This window comes from Paroedura picta, chromosome 8 (assembly GCF_049243985.1).
Source record: "Paroedura picta isolate Pp20150507F chromosome 8, Ppicta_v3.0, whole genome shotgun sequence".
NCBI classification, from domain to species: Eukaryota; Metazoa; Chordata; class Lepidosauria; order Squamata; family Gekkonidae; genus Paroedura; species Paroedura picta.
Window position 1 is genome coordinate 37,402,201 of NC_135376.1, and position 18,215 is coordinate 37,420,415.

Here is an 18,215-nt window from a genome sequence, read left to right on the forward strand (position 1 = left end):
ATTTGTCTTGAGAGGCTATGGGCCAAGGCTGATGCCTCAAACATGTAAGAACAATTTTCTTTAATTTTTTCCCATCTTCACAAAGCAAAGAAAGGATCAGTGGATAAAGACTTCAAAGAAAGGCAGTTTGCTGTGTTTCTGTGTCCATATATGAAGCTAGGTATGTTTTCTTTCAGAAGTGAAAAACTTTTGAATACTTTCCACTATAGGACCAAAGCCAACTTGCCTGTGCTTGAATGCATATAGGATCAGTCTGTAGTAATTTCCATACCAGCTGTTTGGCCAGGATTAGGGGAGCCCCCCCCCTGCTTTCACAAATGTTTGTGCTGCGCCTTCTGGCTTTCTCACAGTTTTTCTCTGTCCTTTCCAAAAACCTGCTGTATGATTGTCTTTTGCAGCAAACTCAGGGTCACTGCAGTGTGAACATGGAAGTCCAGATGTTTCTTGGACCTGTCCACATCAGCACTATTAGTTTTTTCAGTCCCTTGTGGTAGCCCCCCTCCCCCAGCAGTAATGTGGGAGAATTTTCAGGTTTTCTTAAATAAACATTTGCTACATAATCTAGAAGCCTTCTAAATCACCATCTTTTTTATTTTTTAAGAAAGTTGGCCTATATCGCCTTTCCTTGTAGATATGTAAAAGGCATATTTCCACAATCTAAAGGGCTGGAGACTTTTCCCTTAAAATGTATTCTAGGAATTCAGAAGACCTATTTGATTGTTACAATGAGAGCAATCTAGTGGTTGCTGGCACCCACACCCAGGAGATGCCGAGGAGTTAAAATGCAAGGAACCTGCTGTCCGGCAGTCCCATTCCTGCTGTCCATAACTGGCAGCAGTGAGAAAACCCTGAGGCATTGTCGCAGCGTGGGAGACCCTTATGTTACAAATTGACCACTTTCAGATATGCTAAATAATGCAGTTTCAACCCACTTCAGTGCCTGATGTGGCCAGTTTCACACTTCTGTAGGATGCAGGGGTCTGGAGGCAGTGAGAGTATGCACTCCCCTTCTTGTGATCAGCAGTGCTCTGAAGGCACTCTGCAGACTACCAGGAAATCCCATTGAAGCAGAAGGTGGGGCCAGCATGTTCATACCCCTTCCTTCTGCACAGGAAGATCCATTGAGTGGGTGTGTGTGGGGGGGCTAATCTGGGGAAGGTGAGGCTCGAGGACAGGGGGGACCTCAGTGAAGAACAATACCACAGAGCAGGGGTAGTCAAACTGTGGCCCTCCAGATGTCCATGGACTACAGTTCATGGGAAATGTAGTCCATGGACATCTGGAGAGCCGCGGTTTGACTTCCCCTGCCACAGAGCCTACCCTTTAAAGGAGCAGTTTTCTTCAGGGGGACTGAGCTATATACTGGGAAGGTCAGTGGCATTATGGGGAGGTCTCCAGGTCCCATGGAGGTAGACGACCTTAGGGGGGAATTAGATCAGGACTGAAATGCTGACCTGAGTTTTAACCCTTCTGTCACATACCATTTTCCCAGTGTAGACCCCCCCCCCCCCCGTAGTTATTTGTCTTGGGAGGAGAACAACGTATGTTTTGCTTCAGGGGCTATAGTGTTAGAATAGCATCTGGGAGACCCAAGTTCAGATCCCTGCTCTACCACAGAAGCCTGTGGGGTGACCTTGGGCCAGTTATACGCGCTCAGCCTAACCTACCTCATAGAGCAGGGGTAGTCAAACTGCGGCCCTCCAGATGTCCATGGACTACAATTCCCAGGAGCCCCTGCCAGCATTCGCGAATGCTGGCAGGGGCTCCTGGGAATTGTAGTCCATGGACATCTGGAGGGCCGCAGTTTGACTACCCCTGTCATAGAGTCTTTGTGAGGACAAAATACAGAAGGGGAATGTTGTCGTTTGCCTTGAGGAGAAAGTGGGATATAAACAAAAGTAAATGAACAAACATGGGGCAACTAGTATTGCTATTGTGTTTTGAGGCGTCTGTAGCTTCTGTTAATAGCCTGCTCAAGAGCTCTGAGTGCCAGTCTAATGCCTCATCTCACTGCCCCCTAAAGATCTGTGGTGAAGCTGCGGCAACACGATCTGCTAATTAAGGGTGTTTGCCTTGCTAGCTGCAAGAGTGTAGGACACAGCCAACAAAGAATAGATTCATGAACAGGAGAAGCAACTTATGCCAATATGAGCCATATTGTGGTTTCTTACCTGATAAGCACTCTCTGATTTCCTGATGGTTCCTAACAGGCAAGGAGAAATACAATGGCTTGCACTTGCAATCCTTGAGGTGAAGATTCAGCATTGCATGTTCTGGATCTGATCCATGTTGCTCTGCCCATTCTGCACATATTAGATAATGTGCTTTAGAAGTAGATTTTCCTGTTCCATGCTAGAAAGTGCAGCTGCAAAAGCACACTGGAAATGCATTGTCCGATGTGTGTGGAGTGGGATAAATGGGAATTTGCCTGTAATGATGTCTCCACATGTGTTTCTGGAAGACAAATTTTTGTCCTGAGATGTCTCCAGTAACTTGCTCCAGCTCTTGCTTCAGCCTCCTTGAGTAATCTCAGAAACGCTGCCTAGTTCTCCTTTGCTTTGGTTACTTGTTCCTTAAGGCCAGAGGGATGTTCATGCAGGCACGCGTATTGCTCAGAGGCAGCAACATAAAGCAGTACCTGTCAGTCATGTGTGAAATGGCACATCTCACTTCAGGCATCGCAGGCAAAAGATTTTTCACCACCTGACATAACCCCAAACAGCAAAAACATCCCGTTGTAAATTAAGCGATGCATGATGGACTGCTATATGAATCGGCACAGATTCGCTGTTGTTATTGTTCTCCCCCCCCCAATTTTTTTTATAAGGGCTAAGCGAAGAAGAATGCCTGTAATTCCCAAGGCAGTGGGCAGCACTTGTCTCATTTACATTAGAACTAGATTCCAGCTTGGATTCAGCTGAAACCCCAGGAGAGAAAGAAAGGGAGTTGCTCTGACTGAAAGCTGCAATCGTTCATATGATCCGAAGCAGAGGACAGCCTTCTTTTGATTATTAGAGGTCTGCACTGGCTTCAGCCACTTTTGTGAAATGCTTAGCTGCAGGGTCTAAAATACCTCATTATCATCCTCACTGGAGCCCTGTTGATGCAAGGATAATTGCTTTTGTTCAGTGGAATAAAATCACCATGGAAGATTTGGACTGGTGCAAATTAGTCACCTCTCCGTCCCCTTGCAAACAGAGAACTCAATGGAAGAGTTATAAATAAATGCAAGTGCTAGGATGGTGTGGCTGAAGGACTTGGATCTAACATGTTTTTTTTTTGGTTTTCTGATCTGAGGCCTTGTCTGCTTACACACCTATTTTTGGCACTTGAAGTCGTCTGAGGAGAGGCCTTGGTAGGGCCATGGTCTATCTGTCAGCTTTTGTTCCAGCAAGTTCCAGCCTAACATGCTTGGCATGAACCACTAGAGCAGGGGTGTCCAAACTGTTTATCTCCAGCTGTCCATGGACTACAATTACCATCAGCCCCTGCCAGCAAGGTGATCTCAAAATCCCAACTTGAATGCATTCACTAAAACGTGAGCTGGGTGGACTCGGATTTGGAGAATGCCTCCACATGCAGCCAGCTTGGTGATCTTGGGCCTGTCAGTTCTCAGCCCCACCTGTCTCAAGGGTGTCTGCTGTGGGGAGAAAATGATTGTAAGGTGATTGTAAGCTTTGAGCCTCTTTCAGGAAGTAATGAAAAAGCAGGATATAAAATCCAACTCTTCTTCTACAAAAGTGTGAACAGCATGTTTTGCTTTGCATGCAATTGATGATACAATAAAAATAAACCTTGATTGAACTGTAGTCCAGGGGACTGTAGAGAACAGGTACTCTGCTCCCAGCTGGTTGTAGCCTCTTTCTGCCTCCTTTACCAGCCTTGCTAAATGTAAAGAACGTGTAGTAAGCATGGACAGCATCCCCAGAATGGCGAGGGGCCTCAAGCAGAGCAGAAGCAGTTGCAAAGCACCTGGGCAGTGGAGGCAAGGCTTTCTGCTGGGGCCACTATTGTGGCAGGAGGGATAGCTTGACAGTCACCCAGGCAGCTGACCGGCCTGCTTGCTCCTTGCATTGCAGGAGTTACCAGCCAGCTTAATAGTGCTGCCCTTTTTATTTATTATCTATTGATTTATCTTTGCATTTCTATCCCGCCGCTCCCACAAGGGCTCACGGTGGCTCACAATAAAACCCCAATACATAAAATCACAATGCCTTGAAGGACATGGGCAAACCTGCAGCAGGCCCTTTAAAACCCAGAGCTTGGACTTTGTTATTCTTGTTAATGAAACAACCTCCCAGATTGGGGCTGTGAGGGGAAATCTTCCCAGCATTCAGAGGGCAAAAGACTTCCTTTAAAAATTATGCAAGGTTGAATATCTCCCCCGCACACCCTCCCTCCGTAATCTAGATTGAGGCTGTGCATGCTTACAAATTGCCCTTTTGCAGAAAAAACAGAGATCTGTGGTCTTCCTGTCTCATTTGGCCCCAGCTGCTCTGAAGCCCTGGAGAATCATGGCCCAGGCAGCTGGCAGCAACCTTAAGGCCAACAGGGAAACCTCTGAGTGGGTCTTCAGAATCAACGTGTATCAAACTGGGTGGCAAAAAATTTAGAGCAAAAGTTTTCTCTAAGCAACACTGCCAGTACTGAGTATTTCCCCATGTATTCAGTGTACATTTATTCCTCTTTTGCTGTAATCTCAGGATGCTTTCCTGGGAGTAAGCCCTATTGAATAACATGGAGCTTACTTCTGAGTAGACCTGCTCCCTTTCTACTGCCCCATAGGCTGGGCATACCAGAATATTTTGGGACTGTATCTATATCGCAGGCAGTCATGGGCTGGTAGGCGTTCGTACTTCTCCGAATGCACAGAAGATCCGATGCTCTCATGCACTGAAGGTGTATAGGAGACACAGTATGCTTACACAGCCAAAGCTTCAAAGTTCGTGCAATTCCTGTTTCAAGGCAGGTGAAACAAAAATAAACCTTCCCTCAGAGGAAGTTAAGAGGCTCTGATTGCTGCCAGGTGCTGCTGCTTCATTATTTAGTATTTATTATTTCTGAAAACACTGGAATTTCTCAGCAATGTAAAAACTAGTCGGCTCTAAAGACATTTCCATAGAAAAGCCAGAAATCACAACACTGAGGGGAGGGAGAGGAAACCAAACACTGTTATTATGTTGAGAGTCCTAAAATGTAATAAATGACTTCCATCTCACTTGGAAATTGTCCAGCGTTTGTCTGCCTTCACAAAACCTTACACAATAATTCAGCGTCATCAATTTGGCAACATCCCATATCGTGTAAAGCCATTTATTAATTCCTTGTTTCTTATTGTTCTTCCAATATTGCACAGTTAAAACATTTCCTCCTATCAGTCAGTGTACTGTCAGTTCCTGTTGTTCCTTTGGAGCAGCATCTTTACGATAACTCAACAGTAGTATAATTGAGTCCCTTGGTAAATTAATTTCCATTATCCTATTTATAAAAGCAAGAGCTTTGTTCCAGAGATCAGCAAGGTTGCTGCATCTGCCAAAAGCTCCCTTTCCTGCTGTAAAGATGAGATTCCTGTGCTGTTTGTGGATCTTCTTAAGGGCAGAGGGAGCAGAGAAAGTGAACTTTAAAATGGGTCTTTGCAGAATGAGAAGGCCTTCTCCGCTGTCCAGTCTTTAGATCTCTCTTCCTTAGATTCTGGCAGGGAAATCCTAAAAAGCACTTTCCTGGGGCGTAAACTTCTCTGAATAGACTGAGTAGGATTCTAAGTAGACCTGCTTAAGTTTGCTGTCTGGCTCTTCCAGATCCTTCTCTTTCCCCCTTCATCAGCTTAGTTTCAGTGACGACTTTTCACATTGTATCATGGTTCTCTTTTATCTCATATAGCCTTGGTGTGCCCCACCTGAAATTACGGGTGAAACTTGATTTCTAAATAAATGTTTGAGAAACCTCCTCTTATTGGTATTTGGCTTTGATTGTGCTACTTCCCTATCTTGTGACTCCTTTCTTCAGCCATACAGCATTCTCCCAGTCTTACTTCTGTGTTAGTCGGATGTAAACAAATATGCTGGCAAAGGTGCCTTTGTTGGATTGAAGACACCATCAGTGATGAGGAAATTGCAAAATTATTATCATCATCATTAATAATAATAATAATAATAATAATAATAATAATAATATAATATACCACCCTCCCCTGAGGCGCAGGGCGGTTTACATGAAACGTACAAACGGTACATAGAACTTAGTTTACATAATAATATTACTGTTGTATGAAAGTTGTTAACATTAAACTGTAACGCAGGTGCAAACTATAACAATGCGAACAGGTCCAGAGCAGAACACATGGGTGTATTCTTTAGGAGGGAGGGAGCAGGGGTCCTGTAGATATTGTTGGTCGCTCAGTCTCAACCAAATGCCTGGTGGAAGAGCTCCCTGTTGCAGGCCCTGCAGAACTGTGTTAGCTTGAGAAATATATGCCAGTTCTTCCTACTGGTCCATAAGAGACAGTCCAGAGGTATCTTAACATCTCATCTACATTTTCTTTCATTTTGCCCCACTGAGGCATTTCAAAAACGGCTATAAAGTGAGAGGGAATTACATTCCGAAGCTCTTTAACGATGTGCATATGGAGTGCAGGCCGTCATATAAATGAGTGTCTCACTGCATACATGAGACAGATTGTCTTTTAAAATAATTACTTGTGTCAGAGGACCTTCAGACTGGGTCTGTAGAGACACTAGCAAGCCCTCCCGAGTTTCAAAGAGGGGAAGTGGTACACTTCTTTCCCTTGCACAGATACTGAGATGTCAAAGAGTCCAGAGCGCAGTGCTTAGCAAGGCAAATAGATACACCCGTGATAGTCTCCTTTTCCCAAGAGGTAGCTTGTTTTGCCCCCAATGATAAAATCTGTTTCCACAGCTGAATTGCTGTCTGGATGGGGGCCAGCTCACCCACCTGACACAATTTGAACACTTTTATTCAAATTAGGGTTACCAACTCCCATTGTGGGAAATTCCTGGAAGTTTGGGGGTGGGGTCTGAAAATGACAGGTTTTGGGGAGGTGAGGGACCTTAGTGGGATATAATGCCATAGAGTGGACCCTCCAAAACAGGAGAACTGAGTTCCGTTGTCTTGTGATCAACTGTAATTGTGGAAGATCTCCATGCCCCACCTGGAGGTTGGCAACCTTACTTCAAATGGCATGTGCAAGAATGGTTATAATATCAGAGCGCATCTTTTTTTTTGTGAAAGCCTGTTTCTCATTGTTAAAGAGAGCCCGAGAATATCAACTCCTGAGCCACTGAGAGGTATAGGGCTATAGAATCTCCTGGGCTTTCCAATACATAACTCTCACTGTCCTGCTCTCCAGGGTCCCTCTGGCTCCTGTCTGTCATCCTCAAATAACAGAACTTGTAACAGGTCATGAATTGCAAACACAAAACTAAGGGTTGGTCTCCCAGGCTGCTGGAACACCACCTTTCAATAAGAGTTATTTTCATAGTGATTTCTGCAGAAATCCCAAATATCGAAGAGGACTGACAGGAGGGGCTTGAAGAATTCTCTGCTGCCACCATGTAGCTTGATCAGATTGGTGGACATTCGGGGCGTCTGTCTGCCCGACCGACAGCTGAATACTTACAGGTTCATGCTGTCTGCTAAAAATGCTGGCACTTCTGCTCTCTGTTGTCAGATTCTTCTCCCTTCGGTGTTTACAGTCATGCTTTGCAGTTTTGTTTTGTTTTGAATCAAAATGCAGACCTGCGTGTAGGGACTATTCTGAGTCCCTTTGGAAGGCTACTGTATCAAGTCTGGGACTTTTCAGGAAGCAAAGTCTGAGTCAGTGACTTGTGGGAATAAAGAACTAGAGTTGTGTCTTTCAATAGGTGCCTTTGTTTCCCTTAAAAGTGCACCAGGTTCTTTGTATACAGTTCCATAGGCACTGCTGCAGATTCTCAGGAAGGCTGCCGTGCAAAATAATATAATCTTTGTATCCAAGCCATGGTGTACCTTGGCATAAAGGGTAGAATGGAGTGTTTAGCGGAGTACATTTCTGCTGCATCAAAATCATGCCAAAGTGCTTGAGGTAGCTTCACCTTCATAGTCGTTATTGTTAGATTGAAGGAGAGTTCATATCAATGCAATTTTCTGTTGTAACTCAAATCAAATATGAAGAACTTTAGGAAATATTGATCTAGAATATTGACTACCTAGTCAAGGGTGTATTTTAAAGAAACATGTCCAAGTGCTTTAGGCTTCCATTTCCAAATGTTTAATTTTTAACTAAAACTTAGTGTTAGAATTGAAACTAGTACAAACTTTGCCTTCAGCCATTCAAGTTTTCCCCATCAGGGAATGAGCTACCACAGCAACTGTTACGCTTCAGTGACCCCTGGACCTCCGTTTTGATTGTAAAAATTCCACAGACCTATCCCAGCCTTCCTTTCCTCCCTCACCAGCAAACACCACATGCCAGTCCACCCCCTTTTAAAGTGTGTGTAGCGGGGTGCTTGTATCCTGTCCTCTCATTCGCAGAGGAATACAGTGAACTCCTTATCAGCTGCACTTTAAAAGTCAGGTTAAGTCTATATTTGTATTGTTTGTACAGGGCCAGGGAGGCTAGGGCTTGGAGAGTAGCTGCTTCTGTGGGACCCAGACCCAAGGTGTGATCAAGCTCATCCCTTGATTGAAAACAGATTAGAAGTCAATGAGGCCAGGGTTTCAGGAGGATCTAACACTGCTTAGAGTTATTACTATAAGGAAATGGGTGTTGGAAAGTGCGATCAAGTTACAGCCAAATGATGGCATCCCCATAGGGCTTTTAAGGCAATTGACATTCAGAGGTCGTTTCCCTGCATAGCAACCCTGAACGTCCTTGGTAGTCTCCCAACCACTGGGCTGAACTTGTTTAGCAGCCGATATCTGTCAAGATCAGGCTAGCCTGGGCTGTCCATATCAGGGTGCAAGGAACTTATTTATTGGTTAATAACTTGGAGTTAGAAACCAGGGTTGACAGGGCCTGGGATAACATCCAAAGCTTCTCATAGAACTTGGGGGGTGAGAAACACAGAGAGAAACAGTGTCATACAAAATATGAATTTCTGGTATTTGCTTGAAAGTTACCATTAGCTAATACTGTCTGTGGGTGCAGAACATTCTCTCTAAGCAGAATTTTTTTGCATTGGAAAATGCAAGGTAAACAAGTTCAGTTTTATATTGTAAGTAGTAGTGATGGGTGCTTTATGATTGTCCCTCCTTAGTATCATTCAGCTAATTAGAGTTCTGGGGGGGGGGAGGGCTGAGTTATTGGTTCTCTTCTCAACATGTTTTCTGAGGTCATCTGGAAATGACGTGACTGTGGGCAGCAGCAATGTCAATTCCATCCCTTGCCTCCGTTCCTAGTAAACTCAGAGGGCTCTTTTCTTCATGTAATTCAGATGGATCAAGAAAGACCTGCTGCCCTCTATTTTTACAAAGGACCCATGAAGTCCCTTCATAGGCCCAGACCCCAGTCTGAGAACACTGAGTTATCATAAAATGAATTATTTTCCATTTTTATTAGCCATTTGATGGGTTGAAGGTACTGGGAGGGTCAAATGAACAAGTCTTGGACCCAGGTCAACCATCTAACAAGCACACCACCTAAATTTCCCCAGAGAGCTTAAGTTTTTTTTTAATCATTGGATTTCTTCAGAGACTAGTAACATTTTTAATATAAATGTGTTTTTGTAGTATACATTCATATTTATGTGATATATGTCAAATTAGGGCATTTGAAATGAAATGGCTTATAATTTTGAACATGTCTACCTCCTGCTCATACACATGGTTTGGGACCTAGGGCCTTTCCTCCAAGGAGTTCACCCCTAGATGGGGCTACAGCTGCATCATGAGGATGCATTCGGTTCTTCCAAGATTCCTCATGATCCCTTGACTGGTTGATCTTCTCAGCCATAATGTTCCACTTGCAATTAGGGCTGCCACCCTCTAAGTGAGGTCCAGAGTCATAGAATCATAGAATCATAGAGTTGGAAGGGGCAATACAGGCCATTTGGTCCAACCCCCTGCTCAACGCAGAATCAGCCCAAAGCATCCTAAAGCAATATACCCAGTCTACGGAGATCAGTTACCTGGAAGAACTGGCAGCTTCATCAGATGGACTCTGTGGTATTACATCTCTGTTGAACTTCCTCTTCTCCCTAAATTCTGCCCTTCTCTGGGAATTTTCTAAGCTATAACTGGCCACCCTGTTCACAACTGTTAAAACACCACATTGTTTGACATGGATCATGATGGTAAGGAGTCCCCTCCTCCCAATTTTGTTGCTTTAATTATTTTGAAATCAGCCATTGATATCTCTTCCTAATTCACAAGGGCTCTATACATCGCTGTCTTTCTATCGTTCAAGAAAAATTAATAGATTGACTTGGAAATACAACGTAAAATATAGATGGAAAATGGAGGAATTTTATGGATTGCATGTGAAAGAAGGCTTTTACATCCTGCCTCCCAGGGTTCTGAGAGACTACAGTCTCCTAAAACAGTCTTTAATATTTCTCTTGTTAAGCATGTCTCTGAGCATGAATGTGTTTTAAAAATAATGCTGAGCATAAGCAAGAATTTTGATGCCGTGTCCATTTTGATGCAGGGACTCAAGTAATCAATAGGTTTTAAAGTTAGAAGCACTATTGGTGAATTTGTGCACTTAACAACACTTTTTAAAAAGCATAGAGATCTCCATGTGATGGACATACAAAGCAGTTAGTACCAGCTGTTTCTAGCAGCATGTCCTACAATATCACATCAGTGAAATACAGTCATGTCATGGGAAACACCGTAAATGTAAAAAGAAAGAAAGAAAAAAAAAGAAATAAAGAAAATTTTGGTACATAAAGTAAATATGGGAATTTAGCCATATTTTGTATCTAAGAAGAAGAAGAAGAGTTGGTTCTTATATGCCACTTTTCCCTACCCAAAGGAGGCTCAAAGCGGCTTACAATTGCCTTCCCTTTCCTCTCCCCACAACAGACACCCTGTGGGGTGGGTGAGACTGAGAGAGCCCTGATATCACTGCTCGGTCAGAACAGTTTTATCAGTGCCATGGCGAGCCCAAGGTCACCCAGCTGGTTGCATGTGGGGGAGCGCAAAATCGAACCTGGCATGCCAGATTAGAAGTCTGCACTCCTAACCACTACACCAAACTGGCTCAAACTGGAACAGAGAATAGTACTCATTTCACGTTACTAGTGGCATCTCAGAGTTACTGTTTTTGCAGTACATTTTTTCTGCTGTGTTATAAGATGACTTAATCCTGCTGGAACCATAATATGTAATTATATGTTTAACAGATTCTCAGTTCAAACCTTCTAAACATTCAGTCATTTTCTTTATTTTTGTATATTTAAATTCCACCAGTTCAAGATATATGATCGGTTCATTCAAATGGCAACTGGCTCAGGCTTCGGGGGAAAAGGGCAGACTGTGTTAAACTTGACACCACTTCACACAGTTGACTCTGAAGCTGATGACAGTAGACCCATTGGTTTCAACACTACTTCACCTCATTTTCCTGGTCAACAGTCCTGTGAGCTAGGACAAGTTGAGAGAGGATGCCTGTACCAAAGTCCCACAGTGAGCTTTGTAAACTGAATAGAGATTTGAATCTGGGGCAGAGTCTGCACTTACTTTGTTTATTCCATTGTCAATCCTGTTGAATTCAGATCGCTTTGAACTCGGGTCTTCCTCTCCCCCCCCCCCATTGAAACAGGAAAGTCTTCTGCATGTGGTTAGGGAGGTTCAGAAGAGGGGGGGGGAGGCAAATGGAGACTCTTTCTTTGTTTTCTTGAAGTGGGGGAGAGGATCAAAGAAGTCAGAGGAGGGAGGAAAAAATCCTTTCTTTTCTTGAAGGTGGGGGGGGGGAACGAAGAAGGCACAAAAAATATCCAAGGCCGACAGAAGTTGAGAGAACTTAGGGGCTTCTCCTTTAAGGCAGGCTTGTCACATGACCACCTGTAGCCAATCACGGATCCTCTACCACGGAGGAGAGCCCAGATTCAAAACAATGTGAATTTATAATATATTCAGGCTTAAAAGCACTCTAAGATATCGCACAATAAAGGTAGGGTCATTCCGGATCAATCCTTGCTGCAGAAGGAAATTTTAAATCGCCCCAAATCCAAACGGAAATCACATTCTGTGTAGAGGGCAGGGACTGAATTGATCTGGGGTTGGAATAAAAGCTCCGTGCAGTTTACACCCAGGTCTCCCTGGTTTTCCTGGTCTGACACTATATTTCAGTGGTTCTGCTTTTTGTGGGGCACAACCTCCCCACTGATATCACATCCCACAGTTGAGTTTCAGTGGTGAAAGTGAGCCCTGCCTCCCCCTAATACAGACAAATGGACCCACTGCCATCAGCTGTAGGGTGAAGCTTGTAAGGCTGTCCAGTAACTTTTGCTGGGGGATTTTCACTAAGCCATAGTGAGTCTCTGTTCTTCCTGCTTCATACCTTTCATGCTGCTTTGCATTCTTTTAGTAATATAGCAGAGGTGAACTAGGAGTGGTCATACCTGGGTAACAACCACTGACACTCAAATAAATGCACAGTACTTGTGAGTTTTCCTAATTACATGATATTCCCTTTGGACCATTGGAAGATGATAGGTCTGCGATATACCAGTCACAAGCAAGCATCACAGGGACAGAAACTCATGATTCTTAGGCAATCTTCATGAAATAACTTTATGCATAAATTCCTCTATTCCATATAATCTTTAAACAGCCCCGTGGCGCGGAGCGCCACGGACTGAATAAAGGAGTAAGGGCACTGTGGGAGGAGTTAGGGCGGGCCCTGTCCAGGATAAAAACTCGGAGGGGCCAATCAGGAGCCGCTTCGCGGCTCCTGATTGGCCCCTCCAAGTGTCCATCCCGGCCCAGGCAGGCAATTCCCTGCTTCACCCGCACAGACAGCCACGGGTGAGTGGTGGGCCGCGCCGCCTTCTCCCGGCTGGTGGAGCAGCTCCGCCGGCCGGGAGAAGGCTCAAGAGAGCCTCGGGGGGCGGGGGGGGGCCCCTGGAAGCCTTCTCCCAGGCGGCGGAGCGGCCTCGCTGCGTCTACGCCGGCCGGGAGACGGCTCGAGAGAGGATGCCCCGCCGCCGGCTCCGGTAAGGTTCGCTCCCTTCCTACCTGCTTCCCTGTCCTTCCCATTCTAGCGTCCATTGTATTTGGGTTACAATGGGCTCTTTTCCTAGTTAAAGATAAATGAATAAAGACCCATTGAAGAACACGTCTGAGTTACTTTCAGAATTTTGCTTTACAGCTTGGGATCTTGAAGAGCTTATACAATTTTAGGATTTTATCTAGAAACCTTTCGTGAGTCACAAGGAGTGGTATTTTATTAGGAGAGTCAGAAAATAATATTAACATATGGTTTATGAGGTTGACGAGAAATTTATTAATAAGATGAAGTTTTATAGCAGATGAAATTGATACAAGATGTAAATTTGAATTCCCAGATGAGTCCTCTTGTTATGGCCTTTATTACCGAAAAGTAACAGTTTCCATGTTTAACAGTGTATCTCTACATACTGAGCAGGGAATTCTGATTTTTCAACTGACTCCTGCTTTGTTTGAGAGGAGGCAATGGGACAATGGCTCTGACTGGAATGGCCTAGGGTAGCTGGATCTCATCAGATTTTGGAAGCTAAAATCTCTGGTTGGTACTTGGATGGAAGACCATGAAGGAAGACCAGGATCGCTTGAAAATCCTATGAGGTCCTCATAAATTGCCTGCAACTGGATGGCATTTACCACCACCCATAGAATAGTGAAGAGAAATGGAGCTGGGGTCAGGTATTGGTGAAGTTGCCATATTTGTTAGTTAATTTAATTTTTCTATACAGTTCCTCAGTTTTGACAGTAACATGAAAGACCATAAAAACGGTTCTTTTCTTTAAAGAAAATAAATAGTATCCACTTGAGGAGGGGAAGACTGATCAGAGCTCCCCAGTCTCCTGTTCCAGATGTTGGTTGTTAAAGATTCCATGATGCCAGTGAGAGCATTGCCCCCTCCAACTCCTCAAGAGGGCTACCTCATAACCATGGCCAGGTAGCACCAGATGATTTTGTTCTTCTAGGATAAGGTGACCAGATTGTCCCACTTTTGGAGGGACATCTGGGGGTACCTGGCAAATTGTACTTATGTTGAAATTTAAAAATATATATTACAATACTATTTTTGCGTTCTATGCGTTGTATGAAACTTTTTGATGCTCCATATAGATCAAATTTTTAATCAAGAACCCCCCCCTGGTCAATGGTGCCCCCCTTTACCAGTGTTAAAATCTGGTCACCTTATTCTAGGATGAGGCTTTTCTTCACACAGGCAGATATTTGGCTTCTGGCTCTCCTCAGCAGTGGTGATGAATAATGAAAACTTGGGGGAGGGACAGAGAGCTTGGAATGACATCTAAGGAGTCATTTCTATTTTTGTTAACTCCCTCTCCCCTTGTGCGATGACTTAGAGAGGCGTGTCTGAAGTCTTTTCTTGCTGTTGTGATTGGTTGGCCTTCACAATTTACACATAAACACAGACAAATAGGTAGCACAGAATGCTTGCAATACACTGTATGGGCTGCTAAGGTCCATTCTCAGTTTATCCACTATGAGATGCTGAATCGCAGAAGGGATAAGCTGGCCCAAATGAGACACGTTACAAAATAACGATTGCATGGTGTAAGGCAGTATTGTTGTATATAATAAACTGATGATAGGGATGTGCATTCAAATATTCACTAATTAAAACCCTGACTATAAATATGGCTATCATAACTAATCCAGACTGAGGGGAAAATAACCATTGAGTTGGTGCATCATCAGCTGTGGTGTTATTCTGGTACCTGTCTATCTGACTTCAAGAGAGAAAGGGAAAGAGGATGACTCAGCAGATATATGACCCAGCCAGTTTCCAATGAGTAGAGCTACGTATAGATTGTGTTACTGAACGAGGATTGTCTTTATGAAATGTTCTTCATGTCAGTCACTGATCTGGGGAGAGCTCTGGTCTGATTATGTCTAAGCAGTGATTGGCATTTGCTTACCTTGGCGCTTGTGCTGTGCCTGCAAGGCATTTTGCATGCCCAGACTAAGTAGCAGGCAGACTGGCAGTGCTATAGACAGGGAATATTAGAAGCTGATGTTATCCATTCCACTCCCTAATAATAGGCCAGTACTATGACTGAGGTAGACAAACGCATGCAAGCAGTTTGCTCACATCCGAGACAAGAGGCTGTTGTGCAGCTTGGGGAGGGGATAACATAAAATTGGCCCCCAGGATAAGGTGACCAGATTGTCCCACTTTTGGAGGGACATCTGGAGGTACCTGGCAAATTGTACTTATGTTGAAATTTAAAAATCTGTATTACAATTTTTGCGTTTTATGCGTTCTATGCAACTTTTTGTTGCTCCATATAGACCAAATTTTTAATCAAGAGCCCCCCCCCTCCCCCAGTCAATGGTGTCTGGCTTTACCAATGTTAAAATCTGGTCACCTTCCCCCAGGATCATCTGCTGTGCTATCCTAATACTGGAGCACTGGAAGGGACAGCAGTAGTATATTCTTTTGGAATACTTGTCCTTCTGGTCAATATTTAGGATTGAGACCTGGCAACCTTAGGTAAAAAAAAAACATATTCAAAAAATGGAAGGGAAATTTAGAAAATGGCTTCTACTCTTATATTACACCTATCAGGAACGGTGAGATCCTGATAGATCATTGTGCAAGAACTGTATGATGCGAAGTGTGATAAGAAGGAGCTGGTGGCTGCTGGCCTCTCCCTGCCCCCCTCTCTGCAGTGGTGTTGGCATGAATTCAGGGCTGGTGTCAGTATACCCTGGGGTAGGGCAGATGCCAGGGCCCAGGAATTCTGGCTGGGCCCAATGCCATAGCTTGCCCACCCACATACTTCCTCTGCTGCCTGTCTGTACCCATGCTCCCAACTGTCCAAGGCATTGAGGAAGGTGGTGCGTGCTGGTAGCTCTCCTGGTGACAATGCAGAAAGGGTGTACAGGTAGTGTTGGCAATTGGATAGTGGGAGGGCTTGCAAGTGGAAGAAAGATGCACAGGGAGATGGGATCATGCAGGTGTGGGGGTTGAAAAGAGGGCACGAAGGGGGGCACTGGTGATGGGCAGATGGGTACCCCTGAACATTGTTTTTCCAGCCCCCCCCAAACATACAACCAAACAACCAAACCTGCATGAACTTTTTGCAAAAGTAGAGTTTTGCAGTTTTGTTCCCTTCCACCTCTCCTCTGTAGCAATGGGGGGGGGGGGCATGGGAAAGCTCTGCAACCCTTGCATCCACAGATCTCTGCTTTCACCCCATGATTCTTTTTGTTTTCAGTAGCATATGAAGAGTGTTCCAAAACTAAACATTTCCAAGCCCCTTTGATTTCAGTGGTGAGAGAGTTTTAGATTCCTCTAAGAAGTAGGGAACTTTTAGAATACTTTCTGTTGACTGGATCATAAGGTAGGTAAGACTGGATTCAAAGAAAGGAGTGTTACATAGGAAGGAGCCATGTTCAGAGATGAAAATCTTATTTTGCCTTTTGCTGGAACAGTTCCTTCTACTGTGAAGAGACAAACTGATGCTCTGCTAGAAATGGCTTATTAACACTGGGAAAGTCTTTGATTAAAAGTTAACACAAATCAGTGGTGCAGCATGCATGGCTTGTATGCACACATGCATCGTCTTTCTTGGACCCCTTCTGTTCACACAAAGAAAGCTTCAACAGAAAGATAAGAGGAGCACAGGGTGTTGAATAGTGAAAGAAAGTCTTTTCTCTTGCTTCTGTTTGCCTCATCTGTGTGAGTACATATGCTGATTAGCAGAGACAAAAATCTCTAATAAAAATTATTTGTACACACACGTAATCTTTGCAAGCATTTATTTAGTTGTCCAATTAATTAACTGATTCATTGTAAATTGCTTCTGAAGAGGTTGGTAATGATTGTCCATATTTCCAGGAATTCTTTTCTCCTTGATCTTTGTGGGGCTTGCATAGATGCAGCAAGTGTGTGTGTAAATATTTGGTTTCTAATGAAGCTTTCTGAGAAGTAGCATTGTTAGAAAATTGAAACCAGACTGCAGCTGTGTTGTTCAGACATTCCTTGCAAGGCTGTGTCTCTTTGTGCCACCTTAAAGGTGACCTCAAAGGAAAATAAAATTGGATTTGTCCCTTTTTGTTTGTTTTGTTTTCTTTATGGTGTATATAAAAAGGGTTGCTTGTTCCTTTTTATAATAGAAATATACTGAAAGTCTTTACAGTGATTGGAAAGTTATTGCAAAATGTAGGCTCTACAGGTGCCAGGAAATTGAGCGCAGACTGAATACAAAGTGGATGGGAGTTTTAGATCATCTTCTGAATACATTTACTCTAGAGGGATTCTTAACAAGGAAGGGGCTAGATGTTGCATTACCCAGGAAGCTGCTTCTGAAAAGGCATCTCTGCATCTTGTTGGATTCAAATTATGGAAAAGGCAGTTCCACTTACGGTGAGGGTTGTTTGTAGATGAAATACGCTGTCTCGGAGGGTGGCGGAAGTTTTTAGAAGGAGATTGTCAGGAGTGTGAGATTTTTTTAAGGCCCCAAGAGAAGATGGACTTTGTGGTCTCTTCCAGCACTGTCGGATTCTGATTCCCCAAACTCTCATGCTTAGACACACTTATTGGTGTAGTGATATCACCATATTGTACATTTTCCTGTTGTATCTGATGTCAGGTGGGACTGTGTAAAACATTATGAGAAGACAAGGTAGCACAGAGCTTCAGTTTGGGATGCATCCCTGTTTTGGACCCCCCCCCCCTGCTATTAAGCACTATTGGAGCTATTAAGGGCGGATTAAAGGGAGAGATCAGCCCCTCTGTCCATCCTGAGGTTTTTAAATAATTATTAGTATGGGTTTTTGGCCACCAAATGAATGGATGATTTTTAGTTGATTGGCTAGTTTGATTGAAATTGTTATTTATTTTACTGGCGTTCTTATGTATTGGGGTTTTATCTTGTTAGCCGCCACGAGCTCTTGTGGGAGTGGCGGGATATAAATGTAATAAATAAATAAATAAACAAATAAACAAATATCAAATATTTCCATGGTATATTAGTCAAATGTATAAAATAATTCCATGGTAAATTAGTCATGTGTGATGGACAGATTAATTAAAT

The 18,215-nt window shown here is 43.7% G+C and overlaps 1 protein-coding gene across 6 annotated transcripts in view; it reads left to right on the forward strand.

Annotated features, from left to right (window-relative positions):
• The window catches only part of EPHB1 (EPH receptor B1), a 416,704-nt gene that overhangs the window by 34,610 nt on the left and 363,879 nt on the right, over nucleotides 1-18,215 (forward strand). The window lies entirely within an intron of this gene.